This window comes from Rosa chinensis, chromosome 1 (genome assembly GCF_002994745.2).
Source record: "Rosa chinensis cultivar Old Blush chromosome 1, RchiOBHm-V2, whole genome shotgun sequence".
NCBI lineage: Eukaryota > Viridiplantae > Streptophyta > Magnoliopsida > Rosales > Rosaceae > Rosa > Rosa chinensis.
In genome coordinates this window covers 10335735-10347437 of record NC_037088.1, presented here as the reverse complement: position 1 = coordinate 10347437, position 11703 = coordinate 10335735, and the positions used below count along the sequence as shown (strand labels likewise).

Here is an 11703-nt window from a genome sequence, read left to right as displayed (position 1 = left end):
CTAGTGAGTATTTTGATGGACAATCTGACAATCACGTACATAAAAATTGAAATTTTAAAGTGTTTTTTGATTATAAAAAATGAAAAAAGAGGAAAGCGACAACATGATGCCTTGAAGGCTTAAAGCCGTCGAACACTAAAGAGATTAAAGTGAAAAGCTATTATATTATGGCATGAAGAGGGAGAGACAAACTGAATTATTGCCACAATAAACTGCACCAGCTACGAAATTCGTCTCTCTCTATATTATATAAAACGAAATAGAGGAGTATCGAGCCCAATAGAATTTCAATAATAATTTTGAAATTTTTTCGACAAACAATAAGAATTTCAAAGTTAAAAAATTAGAGAAGTTCAGGAGAAAAACCACGCAGACAAGAATAATAGGCAAAAGAAAACGAAAAAAAAAAACCATTTTTAGAAATCGAACCGGGTCTGGAAAAGGTAAACCCGGAAACCCAAATGGAAAATAGAAGCTCTCTGAAAAGCCCCAAACTCTGCAGACACACACACACAGACGGAGAGTGTCTCATTCACATGCTTCTCCGATCTCGCCCGTAAGCTCTTCTTCTTTCTTTGCTCTCCAAATTCTCTTCCTCTAATTTTCTTCCACTGGAGAATTTGCTCTGTGCTTTTCATTTCTTATGTTTTGTTGCTCTGAAATTTGAAGCAATTTTTCTCTCTCTCTTTTTTTTTTTTTCTTTTTTCTTCTGGTCAAGTTTTTTTGAACAGTGAATATTGGCAATTTCATCGTCATGGGGAATAGAGTTGATTGAGTTTGTTTGATTCGTGTAGCTTCTGTTAGGCTGAGACTTCACATAGTGGCATTTCTGCTCCGTTTTGATTCTTTCTGCAACTTTTTTTTTTTCAGGTGAAAATTCAGTGATATAATCATGCCAGACGTGCATACTCTTGTGAATGATTTCATTATCAAGCTGAAAAGCGGTATGTATTAAAGCACGATTTATATATACTCTTAGGTGTACTGAGTTTAGGGCTCAAGAGGGTGTAGTTTTGGTTAAGTAGGAATCGTTTTGCATTATTGATTGTGGATGTTCTGTGCTGTGCTGGCAGTAAAATCGAGGGCTCGCAGGCTACGGCGAAGCAGACGGCTGAGTTACTTCGCTCGGTGATTTCGTCGCAGCGTGTGCCCTACACGAATCAAGCTGGAGCCTTGATTGATGCTGTAAAGGCTGTTGGGGAGCAGCTGATTGCTGCAAATGTGGGTAGGTGTATGGAAATGTTATATAAGTAGCAGTAATCGTGCCACTGTAGTATTATTTGGTTTGGTTAGTAGATTCTGTCATCAGTACAACGGTAATTTATGTTGCTTGAACATCTTTGTTTGGAATGTCACTTAGCAACCTGTACTACTATAGCAACTGTTTTCTAGTGGCCTGTCAAATTAGACCATATATATATGGATCAGTTGAATTGGATGTTCTCTTCTGGTCTAGTTTGAAAATCATAAATGATAAATGAAGTGTTTCGTTTCATGAATGTTTGGGTCGATTACATATATACAAGTTATTTACTACATGTTTTCCTCTTAAAGGGCTAGCTAGTTGATTGCAGTCTACCAAATGGTGCTTGAACACCCAAAAGTAAGAATCTTTTTTAGTTTTTGTTTTGAACATGGACAAAAGTAAGAATCCTAAATTCCTCTGTGTTTATGCTAAAATAATTATGCATGTTATCTTCTATTGTCTGGGAGGAAATTTGTGGGAGATAATTCTTATCTATAGCTTTTATGTGGGTTCCCTAAATGAAATCCAAAACTTGGTTTTTGGACGAGCAAAGCCAATATTTGAACAAAACTCTATACCTCTTTTGTTTGTTGAAAGTAGACTAGAGTGTTGTAATGGGAGAGGGTGAGAGTTGAAGTCCTACCGTTAGTGTTGGTTTCAGTGCTCAAGCCGTACTCCCCCTCCCCCTAGACCCAGAAAGAAAACCTTTTGACAATTATGCAAGCTAGGAATATGGCTTTACTACTAAATTATATGTATCACAATTGCAAATACAATTTGAGATATACCCAGCTAGCTTAGTGAAAATATTCTACACAATTTCTTCCCTTTCTCTATAAAGCATTCTCTGAATAGTTTTAAATCTGTGTTAACTTTGGCTTTTAGTAATTCAAACATGTCAGGCCTACTGAATTTTACTTTCATGGTAGTAAAGTACTTATGTTGCTAAGTGTACTCGCCAATTTAATCTTGCAGGGATTTTCTAACTCAGAAATATCATCTCAGAAGTACTGTATTTATTTATTTATTGTTAATTTTTTTTTTTTATATATTTAGAGGCTGACTTATTCTATTTTCCCCGGTGATCTTTGGTAAACGTGATTGCAGAGCATGCTGTGGGTAATATTGTGAGGCGCGTTTTACACATTATCAGAGAGGAGGATCTTTCTCTCACCACGCTGCTATGGCTGGGTTGAACTTGTCAACTGTCAGTGATGATGAAGATGATGTTGACCGCGACAACTATCCTGTTCTATCTGCTGCGGTAGTTGCAGCAGCTGCAAGAAGCACACTGCGTCCGCCTTCCTTGCAAACCCTTCTTGAAGACATGCCTGATGCAGCAGCTATCCCTCACACTTCTTCATCTGGGGGTGATTCAGAAGGAAAAAGCACATGTGCGATCTTCACTTCTTAGTTTTTTGGGAGATTGTTTTTAATTTTTGGTAGATTGTTTTTCTTTTCTTTATCTGATCAGAAACTTGATTAAAGCATGTAGAGTTTTTCAGTCAATATTTCTGATGATAAATGTTTACTATTTGTCTGTGGAAATTGGTCACTTGAACTTTGGGTCTCCCAGTGGTCTATGGCGCTGGAACTGGAGTTACTATTTTAAAGAAAAATTAAATGCCTTATGGCTTATTGATATTTGTTTTCTTTCACAGCTGCTGATAAAAGTTCTAGGAGCCGGAAGCTGAAGCATGATGTCATTGAAGCAGTAAATGAACTTATTCAAGATATTGGCACTTGTCATGAACAGATTGCTGAGCAAGCAGTAGAGCACATTCACCATTTAACTATGCTCCTAGCCTTTACTATTTAACTATGCTGCCCGTTACTAATTCTCGTATTTTCTTTCAAATATAGAAGCTTTATGAAGTCATATATAAGCTCAATTTTCCCCTTCATAGTAATTAGAGTGGTGTCGATTTTTTGTGAGTGAGACAACTGTATATTTACTATATACTAATTCTCAGTTAACTGTTCATCGGCTTAGTAACAGTGCCGGGTCGAGCCGAGCCGGTTATGTGAAAATACCATTTTGCCCTTCATTCTTTGCTTAATTGCGATTTGCTGTTTGTCCTAGGTATAAAAGCCGTTGGGGTCAGAGACGCGATCTTTCTTTCTCTCTTCGTTCCTTCTCTTTGTTTTTGTCTCAGCTCTGCGTTTTTGGGTGAGATTTAGTAGATAATACAACATGATATACGTTTGGCCTAGGTATAAAAGGTCTTGGGGTGATTGACGCGAGCATTTCCCTCTCTGTTTCTCTCTTCGTTGTAAGCTGTCGTCTCCGTATCTGGAGGTATGTAGTTGTTGGGGTGCTGGGTTTTGCATGTTATTGTTTTATTCATGTTTATTCATGTCTGGTCGATTTGGTACTTATTTGTTGGGTTTGTGTGAAAGATTGTTGGGTATACGTCTGATTCAGTGTTTTTGTGACAGATTCTTGGGTGTGTGGCTGATTTGGGCGAAGGGACAGATTCTTTTGTGGTTCTTGGGAGTTTCTACATGACTGAAGGGTGGGTACCGAAATTTCTGACTGTGAAAGTTCGTGTTTTTATTTGGTTCCTTTTTGCGTTAAGCTATTGATTTTGATTCTGCATGTTGGGTCTCTGCAACCTGCTTATGAACGATTGTATTGATTTTGATTCTGCATGTTGGGTTTTTGCAACTTGCTTTTTGCGAGCTAATCATTTACTATTTGGACCAATGATCAGGAATAAGGCTTGAAGCTTTACAAACATTGCAGCCTGGAGTGAGATTTTTTGATATTTTTTTTCCCATGGTATTGATTAACTTCTGCCTATTAATTTAGTTTGAAAATTGAAATGGGTTTTATTCGATTTGTTCATAATCTTCCTGGATTGTCAGATTTAGTTATCGATGAAAGGTTTATAGAATCTGGGTTTGTTTTCATAGAGTTTGGGTTTCTATTTGATTAGCTCTGATGAAGACTTTTTTCTTTTGGGGTTTTGTTGTTTGTGGAGCAAAGAGAATAGGAGCTCTTGCTTGCTTGAAAGAAAAGAAGTGGAAGGCATTTGATCTATTTTGTTGTTTTCCTTTTTTTTTTGTGTTGCAATCTTAATTTTGTGGTTGAAATTTTTTTTGGGTTCTGTATTTGATGAATCAGGAATTGGAGACATCTTTAGATCATCGTTGGATATAATTGTTTGTAATTAGAAAGGAATCTGTGCGAAGGTTTTGGGTTTTTTTTTTTCCAATAAGATGAAATGTTAAGAGGCAGAGTTTATTTGCTGTTTGCTTTAATGTGTGAATTTAATTGCTTTGTTTACTGCAGATAATTTACTTTGTTGAACACTCTTTTGTTCTGACTCAATCAAAATATTTAAAAAGGTGTAAGAGTGATATATATGGTTTAAGGTTATGAAACAAGGAAGAGGGTTAAGACTGCTCTTTTTGGTTGATCTTCTTTTCTGATGTTATAGATGCTTATCTATAGAAAAGATTGTATAACTGGAGAGGGAGGGAGGGAGATGCTTATCTTAGATGCTCTAAAAGGGTTTGGACTTTTTTTCCTTTTTTTTTTTTTTTTTTTTCAACTTGAATCAACTTTCATTCCTGATGTAGACTTTATCATTGATTCCTGAATTCAACTTTACCTCTGAACTACGTACATGAACATATTATACACTCTTACTGACATTTGGATACACTTTGAACTGTTTTATGTTCTGTGCCTTCAAATTAGCAAGACTTTTTTTTTTCGATCACAGCAAGACTCTTTTTTTGTACTTGAACCTTAAATGCAAACTCATTCAAACCCACTTACAATTATTTTATTTCAATGGGATCCTTATTTATGTACTTCTGCAGGTCCACTGTAGACTGTTGAATCATGGAAGTAAATTCCTTTCAAAAATATCAATCTATGAACAATGTCAACAATATTGAAACGAAGTGCCTTCACGACTTATACCTTCTCTTCTAATACAATTTCCCTCTCATTTTCAGCCTGAACAAAACATAGAGCATACATTGCTTCGTCACATAAGACCGTATCAAATTACTTTCAAAATCAGAGTTCGTGCATCCAGACTGTGGAGACCGAAAAAGTATAACAGTGACATATACGATGGCCTCCATTATCTGTTAGTCGACGAAGATGCAAGCTTTTTACAATTACCATAATTGTTTCAAAACTCTTAACATAACTTTCTTCATTTCTAAGTCTGTGCAGGGACATGCTATTCACTGTTTAATTGAGGAATCTGCTTATCCTTACATGTCCAAGAAAATGGAAGAAGGACAGGTGTATGACATTACCAATTTCTATAACCGAAAACCTGTATAAAAATATAAACTTACTGATCATGTGGTAGAACTGTGTTTCAATGAGTCAACAAAGTTTGAGCCTGTAATGGATGCATTCCCTCCAATCCCAGAACATTCATTTACCTTCCTTCATTTTGACAACTTGGAGGACCAGATGAGGACTCAGACAGTACTTAAGGGTATGTTTATCAGTTCTAAATAAACAACTTCTAAATTTATACATTATATTAAAAGTCAAATCATGCTAACAATTTTTATTTTTATTCTTTATGCAAGATGTTTACGGTTGTATCAAATCACTCATACCAGAACATCAAGTTACTGTCAAAGACACTGGAAAATTGGAATCAAAATGTGAAATCTTTGTAGAAAATTTGAGGTACGTTATTTCCAGATTACTTGATCCATTACATTTATTCAATGCTTTGACAAGATATTGAAAACTACCTCTTGAAAAATGCAGGAGGGAGGATATCAGAATTACCTTCTGGGGTGACATAGCTAGAGAGTTTGATATGGAAAGAGTTAAACAGTTATCCCCACCGGTGCTAGCTGTATTCACGAGTTAAGGTTGACCAAATTCCAAGGTAAACATTAATTAAAAACAATGATACTGATTATTTTTACAGCTGACAACTACATATAATTATTGTTATAACTTACAGAACCGGTAACAGCAGCAACAACAGGCCATACATGCATCATGATCAATCCAGATATTCCAATAGCAAATGAATACAAAGCTGAGTCAGTCATTTTTATTATAACATTGTTGTATCAATCAAATCATTCATCTAAAGTCAAAATTCCAGCATTGGCATTTCAAAATATTAATCCCAGTGTAAACAAATTCCAGGTTCTCGAAATCAGGTGACAAAGTGAAAAGTACCTTTCAAACGGCCAACAACAGAAGAGATGATAGACAAAACAACAAAGTCGGTCTTTGAATTAAACACATTGGATCCAGATATATACATGGTATGACAAATGATTTTCATTTCTACCTTCCTCTAATTACATATTTGAATAAAAATATCTTACTTAAGTGTTTGCACTTTACATTACAGAATAAAACAGTGTTTTGCACTGCTTCGATCCTCCAGTTTCCAGTTCATAATGGTTGGTGGTATAGAGGCTGTTCAAAGTGTTTTAAACAACTTAAGCAAAGACAAGACACCGGTGAATTAATTTGTCCTAAACATGATGTGCAAATAGCTGTGCCATGTTAAATCAACTAACAACCTTATTTCCAAACATTAATTGTACATCTAATAAGAACATTAAACTTTTATGAAAACCAACTTCATTTAAAGGAAGTCCATGTCATAATTGGTTGAAATTAATTGAAATTTACATTCAATGTAACACATTTCTTTTTGCCTGCAGTTACAAAGTTTATGTCACCATTCGAGATGATAATAATCAAGCAACACTCATTCTGATGGGGAGACGGGCAGAGCAGCTATTTGGCATCAATTGTCAAAATCTGGAGAACAAAAGACTGTATCCAACATAGCAGACACTACAAGAAGAGATTAAGAAGACAACTGATGAAACCTATCTCCTTGAAATCACAGTCAATCAATATGCCGAGCTGATGGTCAGAAACATTTTCCCAAGTAAGCAATCCTTTGCATCGATGGTGGAACATAGCCCAACCACTGTAACACCGAAGCGGCTTCCAACTGAAAGAAAAAGAAACATTGAAGCAAGTGGAAAAGCTTTGTGCATCGTAGAGCCTGAGAAAAAAGCCAAGAAGTAAGCATTAGTCAATCTCAATTTCACTGTTTTACGTGTGATAATAACTTTTGCATACAGTTTTATAAATCTGCTGTAAATTTGTGATTTAATTCTAACATTTTTTTATTATGAAAACCTTATAATCTGTTCAAAGTAGTCAATGTGCCACACCTTATAATTAATTCCTCACAACTAAATATACTCAACTAATTTACTCTACATAGATAAAATGACTTTGATAAAGAGATTTACTCACCATATACAAATAATAACGACGTGTTCTTTGATTTAAAGCAAGAAGGAGACCAAGCGTGGAGCAATGATATCGGCATCATCAGTGTACACCTGCAACTTATTTGATCTAATTATACCTGCGCGGACTCCATTTTGTGTACAGCTATAGTCAGCGAAACAACTGGATCTTTTGGGAACTGGAGGTATTAATTTTTTGGTCAAACTCCAGTCCAACTTTTTGGTAATTAGCTCAAGTTGTTTCAGCAGTGATAACAGATCTAATGATCTTTGAACAATGGAAGCAGTTAATTTTTTGGACAACCAGTGCCAGCTACTCTGGCTGGGTTATACTAGCTTCCTTTGAATCAAATACTCTATCAGTACTGTATTGACTTAACTATATGTAGTAATTTGTGAGTAATGTATAAATTCCATTTCTTCATAAACTGTTATCTTTACAATACAGTTCTTTATTACATATCATATCACTTTAAAAGCCTGGAGTATGTTTTGCCAATTAGTCTAAATATCATGTCATATTTTGTGGTTTGCATAATCAAGCTTTTTCTAACAATTCGTTTCACTTACAAGTTTTCGCAGATAGCAGGACTACAATTAATCTTTGTTTCGATTTGTTTTTACACCATTTATTGAACTCATAATTTTATTATGTTTACAACTCACAATCAATCATTACAAGATTTGGAACCACTACTTCAATCTTGGTATGCTTTTTAGATATTATTATTCCATATTCCATCTCTTTGTCCTTTGTTCTGTTCGTTGTATAGTCTATTATTCTGAAATCTGAAGTGTGATTGGTCAATCTCTTTATTGTTCACTTTATCTGTTGCTTCCAGATTATCGTTCTCATCAATAGTGCTATCTCCTACAATTGAGGACCTATCCATCCAAGCCAGCCAGTTAATTTTGGGTACGATTACGGGGCAATCTTACCAAAATTTTGCTGCCAGACTTGGATGGAGTATTTCCATCATTCATGTCTACGATTATACATCAGTAATTCCCACAAGAAACTAAAAGAATCAAGTCATACTCCCGCAGCAACGCGGGCAGCTATTGCTAGTTAGTCTTATTCATGCATTTTTTTAGTGATTTAATTATAACTAGATTCAATGCCATAATCCTTTTAGGGGAAATTACTGGTCACTCCTTGTACTTTTAGGGAGTCGACAGTTCAGTCCCTGCTATCCTAATTTCGACAAGTTACTCCTCAGACTTTCAAATCTCACACAATTTGGTCCAAAATGACTATTTTGCCCCTCCCTTCCTCTTTTTGTTTTTTATTTTTCTCTCCTCTCCCCTCCTTTCTTCTAAAATTCATAATTAATTCATACGAACTCCGATATTTGCGTTCCATATATGTACGAGATCGTATCGATGAGCTCCACAACTTTTATGAAGAAAGTTTTTCCAAATTTTGTATGTATAAAAAGTCAATTTTCACAACCGCTCCAAATAACATTCGTTTCGAAAATCCACTTTCTTCTCAAATTCATAATTAATTCATACAAACTCTAATTTTTGCGTTCCATATATGCACAAGATTGTATCAACGAGCTCTACAACTTTCATGAAGAAAGTTGTTCCAAATTTTGTACGTATAAAAAGTCATTTTCACTACCCCCCTAAATAACGTTCGTTTCGAAAATCTCATTTCTTCTAAAATTCATAATTAATTCATACAAACTCCGATTTTTGAGTTCCATATATGTACGAGATCGTATCGATGAGCTCTACAAATTTTATGAAGGAAGTTTTTTCAAATTTTATATGTATAAACAGTCAATTTTCACGACCCCTCCCCCCCCCCCCCCAACCACAAAATAACACACACACACACACTCTCTCTCATTATGCACATTTCAACCCAAGAAATATCAAATATTTGAATTATGAATATTGAGACTATTTCATAAGTAGTTGTACGAGAAATTCGGTTTCGTATCAATTTTAGTTTCGAAATGAACGTTATTTAGGGGGGGTCGTGAAAATTGACTTTTTATACATACAAAATTTGGAAAAACTTTCTTCATAAAAATTGTAGAGATCATCAATACGATCTCGTACATATATGGAACGCAAATATCGGAGTTCGTATGAATTAATTATGAATTTTAGAAGAAAGGAGATTTTTGAAATGAACGTTATTTAGGGGGGGTCGTGAAAATTGACTTTTTATACATACAAAATTTGGAAAAACTTTCTTCATAAAAATTATAGAGATCCTCGATACGATCTCGTACATATATGGAACGCAAATATCGGAGTTCGTATGAATTTTAGAAGAAAGGAGATTTTCGAAACGAACGTTATTTAGGGGGTAGTGAAAATGACTTTTTATACGTACAAAATTTGGAACAACTTTCTTCATGAAAGTTGTAGAGCTCGTTGATACAATCTTGTGCATATATGGAACACAAAAATCAGAGTTTGTATGAATTAATTATGAATTTTAGAAGAAAGTGGATTTTCGAAACGAATGTTATTTGGAGCGGTCGTGAAAATTGACTTTTTATACATACAAAATTTGGAAAAACTTTCTTCATAAAAGTTGTGGAGCTCATCGATACGATCTCGTACATATATGGAACACAAATATCGGAGTTCGTATGAATTAATTATGAATTTTAGAAGAAAGGAGGGGAGAGGAGAGAAAAATAAAAAACAAAAAGAGGAAGGGAGGGGCAAAATAGTCATTTTGGACCAAATTGTGTGAGATTTGAAAGTCTGAGGAGTAACTTGTCGAAATTAGGATAGCAGGGACTGAACTGTCGACTCCCTAAAAGTACAGGGATTGACCAGTAATTTCCCCTTTTAATTTTTTGTTCGTTGGTCTTTATCCCCCCACCCCCCCCCCCCCCCCCAGGGCTGATTATCATATGTTTGTTTAAAGAAAATATATATTGAAGTGTATCTAGATGCTTAGAAAATTCATCATGTTATTTGGCATAACAAATTCACATTGAAGTTGACTTTTTCACTCAATCAATTGTGGGAATGTGTACGAGATACCATAAGTACCATTTAAAAGAAGTGGTTTTGCCCGTTTGCCCAAAAACTCAAGGTATTTTGCCCAATCAATCCATCATTCTTGTATTTTGCCCAATCACACAACTTTTAGGGGAAAAGACTTATAAGGGTAGTCCTTTCTAAAGTAGTGCCTAGTGTATCCTATGCTGACTTTTGGGTCCAAAACTCACTTTTTCTTAGAAAATCCTGTTCCAACTTCTGAGAAAAACAAAACTAGCCTTTAACATGCCCAAGTTTTTCACCTAACGACCTCCTGCCTAACGGTTACTTTAACAGGCGGAATCACTGCTGCTTATTTCTATCCTAAGCTGATGCAGATTTTTCTAATAACCTGGAACTCTGAACTTAAAGATAGTATACGATACTTGGCTGAACACAAACATGCTTAAGATAACAGAAACTAACTTGCGAAATTAAAACTTGATGAAGTGGGTGAACACACTGAAATCATTCATATAAACATAATTACAAGCTAAGAATTCAGAGCCTCGTTCTCAGGTAAACAGCTAAGAAGCTGTTTAGCTATCCATAAGAATGAATACAGTACTTACTTGAAATGAAAGCACACTACTTCACTAGACAGGAAGGGAGAGCACACTGCTGCTATGACTTTCTTTTCTAGAACTAAAAATTTTTGAATTTTTGATTGATCTGCTATGCTGATCTCTCCTTATTTTTTCGATGCCTTCTAAGAGAAGCTAAGGCTCCTTATATAGGGAGCGGAATTCAAATTACAATTCAAAACAACAAAATGTACAGAACGACTCTGTGATTTCCTGATTTCCTGAGTGCTCCTGCTGGTGGAGGTCGGACAGGGAAAAAGCAGATTCCTTTAGGTGAAATGTTTTTCACCTGCCTGCTTTTTTGAAAAGAAAAAGTAGCTTTTGGGAAAAGTCCAAAAGTACTTTCGGTGTTTTTCTACACCTGCTGCTTCACATGTTCTCGTCAGTTTCTGAATTGTGACCAAGGACAAACGAGTCGTTATCTGCCTGGGCCATATGAGCAGTTGTTGCATTGTCTTCGACATCTGTATCAACATACATCTTGTAGTGGTTGTCTGTTTCAAGTCTTTCCACCCACTGTAAGCATGCCAGTGTCGAATCTATCTCTTTTCTGGTAAGAGATAGGAATAGGTCATT

General features: G+C 35.4%; 1 long non-coding RNA gene across 28 annotated transcripts; it reads left to right on the top strand.

The window, feature by feature from the left end:
* Positions 1-419: 419 nt before the first annotated feature.
* LOC112181809 lies at positions 420-7956 on the top strand. 28 transcript variants are annotated; one of them, XR_005808719.1, is made up of 15 exons: positions 420-556; positions 871-944; positions 1074-1225; positions 2354-2640; positions 2908-3545; positions 3686-3762; positions 3961-4028; positions 5216-5715; positions 5813-5915; positions 6000-6123; positions 6202-6283; positions 6393-6514; positions 6604-6655; positions 6923-7294; positions 7571-7956. It is a non-coding gene; the product is annotated as an uncharacterized LOC112181809 (long non-coding RNA). The 28 variants fall into 28 exon arrangements; XR_005808720.1 differs by having other exon boundaries at positions 425-556; positions 6604-6715; XR_005808716.1 differs by lacking the exon at positions 6604-6655 and having other exon boundaries at positions 429-556; positions 5216-5316; positions 5442-5513; positions 5584-5715; positions 6202-6514.
* The last annotated feature ends 3747 nt before the right edge of the window (positions 7957-11703 follow it).